General features: G+C 39.7%; 1 protein-coding gene across 1 annotated transcript in view; it reads left to right on the top strand.

The window, feature by feature from the left end:
* Positions 1-10,550, top strand: part of Irs1 (insulin receptor substrate 1) — a 54,909-nt gene extending 44,359 nt beyond the window's left edge. The window contains exon 2 of the mRNA XM_004867975.3: positions 9,545-10,550. The gene's annotated coding sequence lies outside the window, so the exon portion shown is untranslated. The remainder of the gene's footprint in view (positions 1-9,544) is intronic.
* Positions 10,551-12,148: the final 1,598 nt, after the last annotated feature.

Genomic DNA, 12,148 nt, shown 5'->3' with positions numbered 1-12,148 from the left:
GAGATCTGCTCAAAGATAATGAATGCTACTGTCTTAATATTTAAGTTGTTCTTTTTGCTGTGCAGGTAAGCAAGTCTTTTGTATAAAATTATATCACAATATTTTTAGCTTCACTACTGTTATCCATCCCTTTTCTTTCTGTTCTGGCATTTCCCCTTGATACTTTCTCTCCAAAATAACTTTGTCTTCCCAAGATGCATCTTAATTGGCTTCAGCTCCATCCCTGGCTGGCATTTGGGCTGTGGATTCCTTCTTGCTTGCAGGTTCCACTGTGGGTTTTTTGAGGGGGCGGTGGGGGGGGGGAGGTTGGTAAGTTTTCAGGTATCAGGAGAAGATGGCCTAGTTTTTAATAAGAGTGGTTACAAAAGAACTAATGATTCAGGGATTGTTATATGCCAGGCACAGTGATAAGAACTTTTTGTTTCATCTGGATGATAACTATACAATGGCCATTGGCATCCTGTGTTACAGATGCAAGCACGGGGGTGGGGGTTGGGGGGGTGTTAGAGAGTGAGGAACTTGCCTAAACTCATAGAGCAAAGAACAGTGAGAGGGCAGATCATGGAAGTCGCCTTAGTTTCACTTTTTTTTTTTTTTTTCTGGTACTGGGGATCAAACTCGGGACCTTGTGCTTGAGTTTCACTTTGAATCTTAATTTGGAAGTAAGTTTTGAGTTAAATAGCCTTTAAAAAGTCTGATAGACATGGAATTTTCATTTTCAAAGAAACCATTTTGGGATTGAATTCCCTAAATTATATTTCAGAAAGGTCAACCCTCTTTGCCAGTTGGGAGAATTTTACCTCTTTATGTGAGACAGTAAAGAAGGGTTTGCAGCCAGTTGGAAATTTATACCATTGTCTGCCTTAAAGACCTTAGAGTTGCAAAATGCATACAGGTTATTCATTTTTCACTCAGGTATTGGCGATTTGAGGGAAACACATCGACTACATTACTCCTTCCTTGCAAGCAAGAGTTATAGCTCATCTTCAGCACAACCCAATTAAGATGAGTCTTGCCCTTGGCCTTCCAAAGTCTAAGATGCGCGGCCCTGTTTTCCATGGTCCTTGAAATTGGCTTGTGTTTAAGAATCACTCTCATAGGGCCAGGGATTTAGCTCAGTGGTTCTGCTGCCTGCCTCGAAAGCGCAAGGTCCCGAGTTTGATCCCCTGTACCAAAAAAAAAAAAAAAAAGAATCACTCTCATAGCCCAAAAGTCTTTGTGACTTGCAGTTCTTTAAGAATTCGTAAAGTGAAAAGAATGAGGAATGTGGGTTGAATTCATTTGAACAATAGTGCCATATACTTAATATATATATTTATGGCCAGTTGCAGTTGGTTTCAGGGTTTTTTCATTAGATCACTTTTCCTTTTTTTCTTTATGAATAATTCATTTAAACCCCAAGAATGACAGCTAAATTCTTCTCATTTCTCTCCTGATATTCTCCAAGCAAGGAGAAACACAAAAGCGAAAACTTCTTCGTTTGTGATTTGAATGGTGGTTTCCTGGAGATCTTAGCTAGATGTGTGTCATGGAGAAAGTCTTCTACTGAGCTTGAGCCTCACTAGGAATTGTGGGGTGTGGCCCTTATCCTCTGGTAGCACTGTTCAGTGACCCAAAGGAACCCATAGGAAGGGGACCACGGCTGTACTGCTGAGGTACTTTGTGGTTTCCTTTAAAGATGCTTGTTCAGTTCAGTAGATGTTTCTTGCATTACCAAATTCTTCCATAAACCCAACCACAACCCATGTTATCGGGGACTCCAGCTAAAACTTGTGGTGAGTAGGGAATAGATTAAACACAGGTTTTCCTACTTTCTCCAGCTGCCAAAAGTGATGTCAGTGGTGTTAATGATGCTTACCTCAGTTCTCTGCAGACCCACAGCTGTCTGCGAACGTCTGCTCTGTGCCTGGCTCGTGTGCTGTTAGGGAAAAACTGATGATGCCTGAGAAGCAGTTGAGTAGCTGGACAGTTCCTCAGATGTGCAGTCAGCTACTCACTTTCTTGGACCGTTTTGACTCCAGGGAGATGGCAAAAATGAGACATCTATTTATTGTTTAGGAGAAAAGTAAAGGCAGTAGGAGTAGACCTGCCTGATTCCCTTTTGTCTAATTACAGAAACGATACTGCAAGCTTTTTTTTACACCACATTATAAATGAAGTTGTGATGTAATTTAGGTCTACTGGTTTGTTTCAAAGCCAGACCTATAAAACCTGTGTCCTGTGTTCTGACCATTACAAACAAAAACAAAACCAAAAGTGAAAAAGTGAAGTGATAATGGGTGAAACCTCAGAGCTGGAAAGTAATACATATAAGGGAGAATGTACTGCAGAAGCACCTCCAATGTATGGAAAAGGACTTGACTTTTCTGACTTTTTATTCGGGTAGGAGGATTCTATTATATCACTTTTGTGTATTCCTCTAACAGGTTTATTTTGGTTGAGCTCTGTTAAAATTAAAGCTTCCTGTGTCGTGGTTATATGGCCAGACTTGAAATGTAGGGGGATTTTTTTTTCCCTGAGTCTTCATACCTTGATTCTGTCACATATATGGGACATATTATAATATTGGTAAAAAGAGAGATGGGAGAAATTTTCATTTATGGGGGGGGGCTTTATGGCATGGACCCCATCTGTTTTATCAGCATGTTTTTTTTATAAGAACGGGAAGTAACTCAAGTGGATATTCTTTAGTTTAAAAGATTTCTGAATGCGTTTACAGATTGCTAAATACATCATTGATGGGATGTTTAACGATTGAGAACTATATGTTTTTAACTGAAGGTATCTTCTCATCCCTGACCATCCTGAAACATTTCCAGAACCTCCTTCTCGCCTTTATAGCTGGGCTAGGAGAAATCCACAGGGCTGAAAGCTTTCATCCCAGTTGGCCACCGCGAGAGCTGACAGCTCGGTGGTCATTGTCTGCTTGGTCACTCCCGATCGCCCTAATCGTGTGCCTTTCTTCATTGGTGGTCTTCTGGAGTCACCAGCCCTGCCAGAAGGGCTTTCACTGGGACAAAAGGGGAAGTGGAGCGAGATGGCCTCTCACATGTTGGCGTCTCTGGCTGAGTTTCCTTCCTTGGCAACCCCGTGCCCACGAAGGGCTGGCCGGCAACCTTGTTCTCCCCAGCGCTCTCCCACGTGACAAGCACCCAGCGAGAGTGCTATTTAAGCAGCTCCAGAAAGGACTGGCTTGGCTGGTTGGTCGCCCTTTGCCATTGAAGACCACAAAACCAAATCTTTCCAGCCCAATCCTGGCCTGTTTTAAAAGAAATTGGTTTCCTTTCTATAGCTCATATGGCTTTCTCCTTCCAGCATCAAGTAGCAAACATCTTGATCTTACCTCTCTAGCATTAGTCCAAACTTGATTTATTTGTTGATGTTGATGGTGATGATCCAATGGCTTTAAAACTGAGGCTACTTTTTCTCCGCTTAGTTTTGGTCTTTTCCAGAGCTCCAGTTTGTCCCCACACTTCGCAGCTTACCGTGTAAAGAGCACAGAGTTCCTCCCATGTCCCAGACTTTTGAAGATCACTAGATTTAGCTTTTCTTTTTAATTGGGTGATTTTCATAGCTAATTCAATTGACTGTGAAAATGCTACTTCATCCCTTGTTGCTGTCATCGAACTCAGGTGGAAGAACCCAGGCTCTAAGCGCCCGAATTCCTTTAATCAGGGCTTCACAGCCTAGCACATAAATCAGTGAGTGGTCTCATTGATTCACCTGAGATTTTATAGTGTGAATGTTAAAATGAGGAATACCCATCTACTCCCAGAACAAGAAGGTATTTGAGACTGATTTTTTTTTTTTTTAAACTTACTGGGCTCATTTGCCAGATTCAGAAATGCTTAAAAACAAGAGTACTTTTGGGGTGTTTAATAAGATGCTATATTCATAGGCCAACATTCTAGAAGACACAATCAATCTAAATTAGTGGTACCATGAATTAGCTGCAGTGAGGTCAGGGAGGTAGTTGAAGAAATGAATTGTGGTAGTGGTATGCAGATGGATTCAGTGGTGTGAAACAGGAAATGGATAGAACTGAGAAGACAGAATAGAGGGAGAGCCCACAGCACTGGAGCCAGCGTCTTGTCGGGTACAGCACCATCCTCTGAGCTGTCTCATCCTCCCCCTTTATTCTCTCCTTCTCTGTTGAAGGGAGCCTTTTTCTCCTCTGAGAAGAATTCTTCCTCGTCTGTGTTCTTCCAAAGTTTTGTCTACCCCATTCCCTTTAGGACTTAGGCTTTTGAAAACCATATCCAGGAAGCCAGAAGGTTTTCTTACTTTCCATATATATATAGTGAATTGAGAAGATGAGAAAAGAATAGAATACGAAGAAGGTTTAAAAAATGGGTTAACAGGGCCAGGGATTTAGCTCAGTTGGTGCCGTGCCTGCCTTGTAAGCACAAGGTCCTGAGTTCGATCCCTGGTACTGAAAAAAAAATGGGTTAACAGGGGCTGGGGATGTAGCTCAGTGGCGCCACATCTGCCTTGAAGGTCTTGAGTTCGATTCCCAGTAATGGGGAAGAAATGGGTTAACATTTTGAATAGTTTCTCTTCGCAGATTTTTAAGAATGAGAAAGTTCTATGATTTGAAGATTATTTTCCTCTCCTACTCAAACATTCTTGACATTAAGTGTAGACAAACCCTTCAACTATATAATGAAAGTAGAACCACAGATAAATAGTGGTTTTCCTTGGGTGCAAGCAATTACAAATAATGATTAGTTCTTCTTTATATATTTCCCAGTATTTTGTACATTGTTTTATATTCAAGATACATCATTTGAAATATCATGATATTTGATATATCATGAGATATACTCAAATTTTGAAAACAACAGCTATTTATATGAAGTGAAAGGAATATGCTACTTTGATACATTTCTTTAAGTGGAGGAATTTAATTTATATGAATTTTTCTAGTTGAACCTACAGTATAAGATTTCATACAGTGATCTCCATTGAAGAAAAGCCATCAGTACAGTTGTTTTTAAAAACACAGTTGGATTGGGCCAGGGATTTAGCTCAGTGGTTTCGCCGCCTGCTGCACTAGCGTAAAGACCCGAGTTCAGTCTCTGGTACCAAAAAAAACCACAGTTGGATGAGGAAGGGTTTTTTTCTGGCTACATTTTAGTATATGACAATAGCTATGCAACTTATAATATTGTACTGCTTCTTTTTTTTTTTTTTTTGTTACTGGAGAGCGAACTCAGGTCCTTGCGCTTGCGCAGCAGGTGGCGAAACCACTGAGCTAAATCCGTGGCCCCTGAACTGCTTCTTTTTAGTAAGAGTAAAAACTGCTAGTAATGCCCTAATCAGATATTTATTACTATGTTGGACTTGACTCAACAAATTGGCAAGTTGCAAAACATGAAAATACAAGATGAAAACACTTGCCAATGGATTTGACTAAGAAAAATACATTGCTGGAAGGGTACAAATCCGTTGTGCCTATATCTTTAGCTTTCGCAGTTGAAACTGATCAGTAGGTGGGGACTGTGTGGAAGGAAGCAAATGCCTTATTTGTTTTTCAGCTCTGGTGGCATAGTTTAGGTTGGTAGAGTCCAGAAAATGTAAATTCCTACTGGATGCAATAATGTAATAATCCATAAGTCTCAAGTAGCATTGCTCAAGTGTTGACTTACTTGATAATGCTTTAAAAATTACATTTTTCATTACTGGCAATGGGATTAGGTGGGTTTTATCTTACAAGGAGATACACACAGACAGGTACAGTAGATACTGATGTGGTGATGAAATTTTGTCAAAATGTAATTTCCTGCTACTAAATCTCGTGACAAGTGCATCGTATTTCTGGGTTCAGGAGTTATTCCCCAAAGATAAAACTAGAGAGAATGAATCACAGAACATCACCACTTAATATTTGCACAATGTCTTCTCTTAAGGAGATATTTTGCTTTTTAGCTTCTCGTTTATGCATGTTTCAAATGAGCTTCTGTATTTGTGAAACACTATAGCAATATTTGCTACATGTGGTTGGTGTCCATCAATTGCAGTTGTGTATATAAAATGTGTTCAATGCGCATGTCTGTGTCATCTTTTTTGGTGCTTATTACAGTATGTATCACTGCATTTGTATTTGTCACTCACAGTATTTATTGAATTGAATGATTGCAGCCACCTAGTATAGGTATTGCCTTTTTTCTTTCTTTAAGCATATTTCCAAATGGCAAAAATATATGGATATAGATCTTAGCTTTTGTTCAAATGCATTGCTTTTTTTGAGCTCAGCCTTTCTACGTTACAAGCATGTGGAGGGAGGGATAAAGGGGGATGAACTTAATTCCCGTAAAGTGTATTTTGAGCTGTGTTTATAAAGTCATTGGACTTCCTTTCCAACGAATTCATCAGAGAAACTGTCATGAACAACTATGTTTTTGGAACTTCAGTTTTGGAACTCTTTTGCTTTAGATAATACCTCACTGGGAACCATTACCCTGCCTAATCAGCCCCTTGATTCACCATATTTGGCTCTCAAAGCTTTCGGGCTGTCTGCAAAGATCAAATGTGCTCTCCAAGGGCTCAGGCTGGCTCCTATAGAGACCATTCAAAAGAATATGCCCAAGGCAGTTACAAAGAAGAAATGGAAATTTGAGAAGGCATTCCAAAAATGCTGCAGACAATGGCTGCATGACTGGACTGCGTGCCTAGCCAGCCCTCAAGGTGGCTGCGGAAGGGTCTTTATCACGGGGATGTCTGTTCAAAACCCACGTCACTGCACTGTAGCGATATGATGAATGTGCACATATATGTAAGGGTGAAGTTCAGATTTTTTCTTTAAATTGTTGCAGGCCTCTGTCCCACTGCTCATGTCCGCATGGCCGCCTCCTTCCCCTCCTGCTTTCACTTGTTTGTACATTCCTAAGTCTCTGAAAAACCAAGAAGTAGCATTTGTGGCTGAGACAAATGTTGATCATGATTTACAATAAAAGGCTTCTAAAAGTAGTAGGCCAAGGCTTTAGATGGAAGCTATGCGATCCAATTGATAGGGCCTTTGATTTTGTACCCTTTGAACATGGTTCTGGAAAATTACAGGGAAGGATTCCTAGTGGCCCAAAACAATAGATTTCAGCCTCCAGTGAGGCCAGACTTTCCTGTCTCCTCCCAGGGCCCCCAGTCTCTGCCCTGAGCATCCATGCAGGTTGGCACCTGTAGTGATAAAATTGGGTACAGCTTGTTCCCGTCCTGAGCTGTGCATGCAGCCTTCTGGATGAGAGTCAGATACAAAATGAAAAACATACCGAGTGCCTTTTGCTTTTCCTCCATTTTAAATCTGGCACTTTCATTGTTTGTCAAGGCCCTCTGATATAGTATGGCCTTTTTGCCTAGTTTTAGGCCTAGAGCTGTGAAGCCATGTTCAAGCCTTGTGTAGATACTCTGATAGGAATTTTCCTGTACTAGTTCAGGAAAAACTGGAAAGAAAAGGAGAGCCCTGGAGCTCCTTGCCTATGGAGTTTCCTGGAAATGATGGGCTTTTAATCATAAAGACCACCGGAAGGAAATCCTGTTTCTCTGGCAATTAAAGGGATAAGCCTGGAACTGTGTGTGTGTGTGTGTGTGTGTGTGTGTGTCGTCGTTTTATTTATTTATTTATTTATTTGCAGTGCTAGGAACTGAACCCCGGGCCTTCTCACTGAGCTGTATTTCCAGGTCTTTTTAATTTTCTTTACTTTGAGACAGGGTCTCACTAAGGCACTAGGTTACCCAAGTTGAGCTTGAACTTGTGATCCTAGCTAACTACCTTAGCTCCCAGAGTGCTGGGATTACAGGCATGCACCACCATATCTGGGTTGTTTGTTGGTTTTTTCACTAGGGGCTTTATGCCAAGGTTTTATTAGTAAGTAAAATAATAGTCTGTTTACCTGCCCTTTAGAAGCAGAGTTCATATTTTAAAATAAACAGAAACTGCCTCATAAAACTAGTTTCCATTTGGTAAACTTCTACTCATCGGAAAGCCCTTACAAGTATGTAAATCATGAATTGCTGATAGATCAAACCCAGACTCACCTCCTTCAAAAGGAGGAGAGAGAGAAAAAAAAATACATTGGTCAACACTGATGGTTGTATTAGAAACCATTGCTGCCCTTGTAGCTGACGTGGATCTTGATCGTATCTCAAAGCAAGTCCTTGTTGTCCCTCTAATTAGATAAAGACCTTCTGGCTCATCTATCAAGGTTTTTCAACATCAAGCCAACCTATATCTGTGGACTTAACTCCTTATGCCCCTCTTCAGCTACCTTGAAGTCCTGGGAAGCCGTGTCCTTCATTTGACAGGTCCATGGCTGTGCTGTCCCCCTGGGACTTATTTAATCCTGTGTCTACAGAGAGAAGTGTGCTATGTCCCTTTCATTCGTTCAGCTCACATTTATTGCCATGTGCCAGGCCTTGTGCTAAACTCTGCAGATGCAAGGCAACAATGACACAGCTCCTGGTTCCATGTCTCCACATTACTTCTTTTCTTCTCATCCAAGCCGAGTGTGTCAGTGAGGTACTTGCTTTATATTCTAAGCTGGAAGTATTCTTCCCATCCTGCATGCATCCAAAGCATTTTTTTCCCCAGTGCACGTATCGTATAACTCCCCTGTCTAGTTTGCATTCTATCTATGTATGAATGGAGCTTGCCTGCCTTTCTAGAATTGCTAGAAGGCAAGCCTTATAGCAGAATTTAACTTTGAATCCTGCATTGTACTTAATGCAGCCATATTCTCATTCAACAAGTATTTATGATTATCTTATTTTGTGCCACGTACTGTTCAGAGCGCTCTATAAATATTGATATGTAATAGATAACTTTTGAATGCATGAAAAATATGTACCTTTGAAGGATCATCTAATATAATAAAAAAAACAGAAGATGTTTTATGAGGTTGTAAAGGGCTCCTCCTCTGAGGGCTGTCTTCTTGAATTGCAGAGAGAAAATCCTGTGCTTCTGCCTAACTAACTTGTTTCTATTAGACCTAAATCCGAATCCCTTTCTTTTCTTATTTAATGATTAATGAAGTCTGCTTTGCTTGCATCTCCTTTTTCATCTAAAATTCTCATGTCGCACAATGTCACATTAAAAATTGATTTCAGGTTTTGTAATAAACTTCGCAACTTCAAATGCTAAAATCTGCAGTTGACTTCTAACTAAAAGAAGACTGAGCAGAGACTGATGGGGAGTAACCTGTTCACGTTTTATAGTGGGTTTACGCAATTACTATAAGGAACTTTTGTTCCTTCAGTTATAATGCCAAACAATTTTGTTTTCTTTTTGTTTCTAAACCTCTGAAATGTCCAGATCACATTGATTTGTTTACTGATTTAATATTGACTACTTTTAGTGTGTGATTGCTCTACACGCTTGCATTTTGAAAGGGAAAAAAAGTTAGAGGTTGTTGATTTTATTTAGGTACACAGTACAGTTTGTGCCTGTAATGTCAGTTTATCTGGTACTCTGTGCCCTTTTGAAAGGAGTCCCAAATTCTGACTGATTGTACAGGCTGAGAGGGTGATAAAGTTTTTTCCTTTTCTTTTTCAGAATGAAGACCTAAATGACCTCAGCAAATCCTCCTTTAACTCATGGGTGCCCAGACTATTTCATGATTCCCAACCAGGACCTCACATCTTCCTCCTCGGTAGATGGTACGACGCATCCATTTCAGTTTGTTTACTTAATACAATCCTCAGGAGTTTGTTGACTGAACTGCATGTTCTATATTGTGCCAAGCAAAAAAGCACTGTGACACCAGAAGAATGAGTCTGCGTAAGCTTCATCTTGAACCTTAAGGACTTCTTAGCTGGCTACAATGAGCTGATGTGCCCACCATCATGCCACAGGAGAATGGGTTTCCTCTCACTGCATTTACAAGATATGTTTCATCTGCTACTGAAACTGTGTTTGACAAAGCATCATTGTAAATTATTTCATATAATATTGTTCATGTTGGGTGGAGAGAGTATTAAATATTTAACATAGGTTTTGATTTATATGTGTAATTTTTTAATGAAAATGTAACATTTCTTACAGCACATCTTTTTTTTGGATGTGGAACTGAGGTATACAATGTTCTGTTGTAAAGAGTGGAGCAAATGCTTTAAACAAGGCTAAAAAGAGTAGAATAGGGTGTATCCTCGTTTTAAGATTGTAATTCAGAAAAATAATATAATAAGAATCATAGTGCCATAGATGATTCTCAATTGTATAGTTATATTTACTGATACTATCTCTTGTAATATAAACTTGATGTTGAGCTGAGTTCCTTATAAGAATTAATCTTAATTTTGTATTTTTCCTGTAAGACAATAGGCCATGTTAATTAAATTGAAGAAGGATATATTCTACTGGGTATTTTCAAATGTCAGCTTAAAATTGGCTATTGAATGGAAGAAAAGGAAATCAAAGTCTTCCATTGTATATATTGTAAAGAGAAGGCAACCTGGATGATCCCATCAAATTGAAAGCTCTCTTTGGAATGAACAGTGTGGGTGTTTGTAAATTCTGGAAATGTCTTTGTATTCATAATAAACTAGATATGTTGAGCTTTTCTTCTCTCCTCTCCCCTCCCCAACTTCTATAGACTTTCTGCTCCATTCCCATTTTTTTTCCTTTGCACACGTTATGATATTTCATTTCCTGCATTATTATGAGAAGGATTTTAAGACAAGCGAGTGCTTGCTAAACAGATATTAAAGTTCCAGGAAAAAAAAAAAAAAAAAAACTTTGAAAGAAAACCATGACCAGGGCTACATGTTAGTGTCTTTAAGACACTTATCTCGTGTGTTCTGAGAACTTCCAGTGTTACATTATTTAACTGGATATAATTGGCCCGTTGGCCCTGGTGCCTGCTGGCCTATTAGTGCTTGGTTCATAAAACACTGTACAGAGAGCACATAAAATCATAATGACCTGCTATCAAAACATCAAATTAGCAGTGAAAATGTTAATCCTTTTCTTGTTTGGAAAGTATACAGATCTTGGAATTTTTCCTTGTAAAACAGAAATGGCAGTGAACACATTTAAAGATATTGCCTGCTGAATTTTAAATCTTTTTGCCAGGAAGCCTCCTAAAGGTTAAGTGAATTAATGCAAATATCAGACTCCCTCTGAGTCAGTGTGAACTCTTTATCAGGCATTGCCAGCCCTGCTGTTGAGAGGAGCAACATTTTCTTTCTGGGAAGGATTGAGCCTTGAATGGGGCTGCCGGGAAGGAGCCGGGGTTAGAGAGCATTGCAGTGGCTGTTGCCCTGATCTACTAGTTGGGGAGCCCTGCTCCACTCAAAAGGGAGTGGAGATAAGTGGAACCCCCATTCCACTATCACCTGTGTTACTGCTTATTCAACCAGATGGCATGTACCTCACAGACTGTTGTACAATGTTCATTGTTGCGGATTTTAATCATTGCATGCTCATCAACTTCTAAAACAGGTCGGTAGTCATAAGAATCCATTGTTTTCTAGGAACTTGCTGAATTATATCACTTCCTATTAGTACAGAACACCATCAGTTTTGAATATCTGATATGAATGTTGGTTTTTTTACTCCCTTGTAAAAAGAAAGACTTTCTTAGGCAAACTAACTTTTAATTTTTAAGCATTCTGATTCACACTCCTGCTAGGGTAAGAACGCAAGCTGTCGTACTCTCTTCCATTGAGGACTTAAACTAAAGGGAAAAAGTCAGTCCCATGCATTTTCCTGTAGAGCTGATTATTATTTCTCAAAGAACCTAGACTTTGAATATGTATTGCCAAGATACCTCTGCGTGTGGAATTATCAACAAATCTTTGGAGAAAACAAAAATGAACTGACTGGAAAATCCGTCTCTCGGTTTTTGTATCTGACATTTTGTTGAGTGAAATATCATAAAGGTAGATCTTATTTAAGCTGCTTCTAGATGTGCCCAAGCTGGGTTTGAGGGCAGTATCAAACTTTACTGATTTAAAACTGGAAGTTGCTGGTACTCAAGCCAAAAACCCACGCACAGGCTACTCGAACGGTTTACTTTGAACACATCAGCTGCTAAGGCCTTGTGTTTGGTTCCTATTGAAGACAGTTGCCTGTCATCTATTTCAAAGTATTTGTGGGCCAGCCAACAGCTTACATTACTGGGGCTTCTAGTAGAAGTTAGTGGCTTTTTCTTCATGA

The sequence above is a fragment of the Heterocephalus glaber genome, unplaced genomic scaffold (assembly GCF_053883595.1).
Source record: "Heterocephalus glaber isolate CG9 unplaced genomic scaffold, H.glaber_assembly_v1.0 deba00001004, whole genome shotgun sequence".
NCBI classification, from domain to species: Eukaryota; Metazoa; Chordata; class Mammalia; order Rodentia; family Bathyergidae; genus Heterocephalus; species Heterocephalus glaber.
Note: the sequence above shows the minus strand (reverse complement) of the source record. Positions and strands in the feature narration are given on the sequence as shown.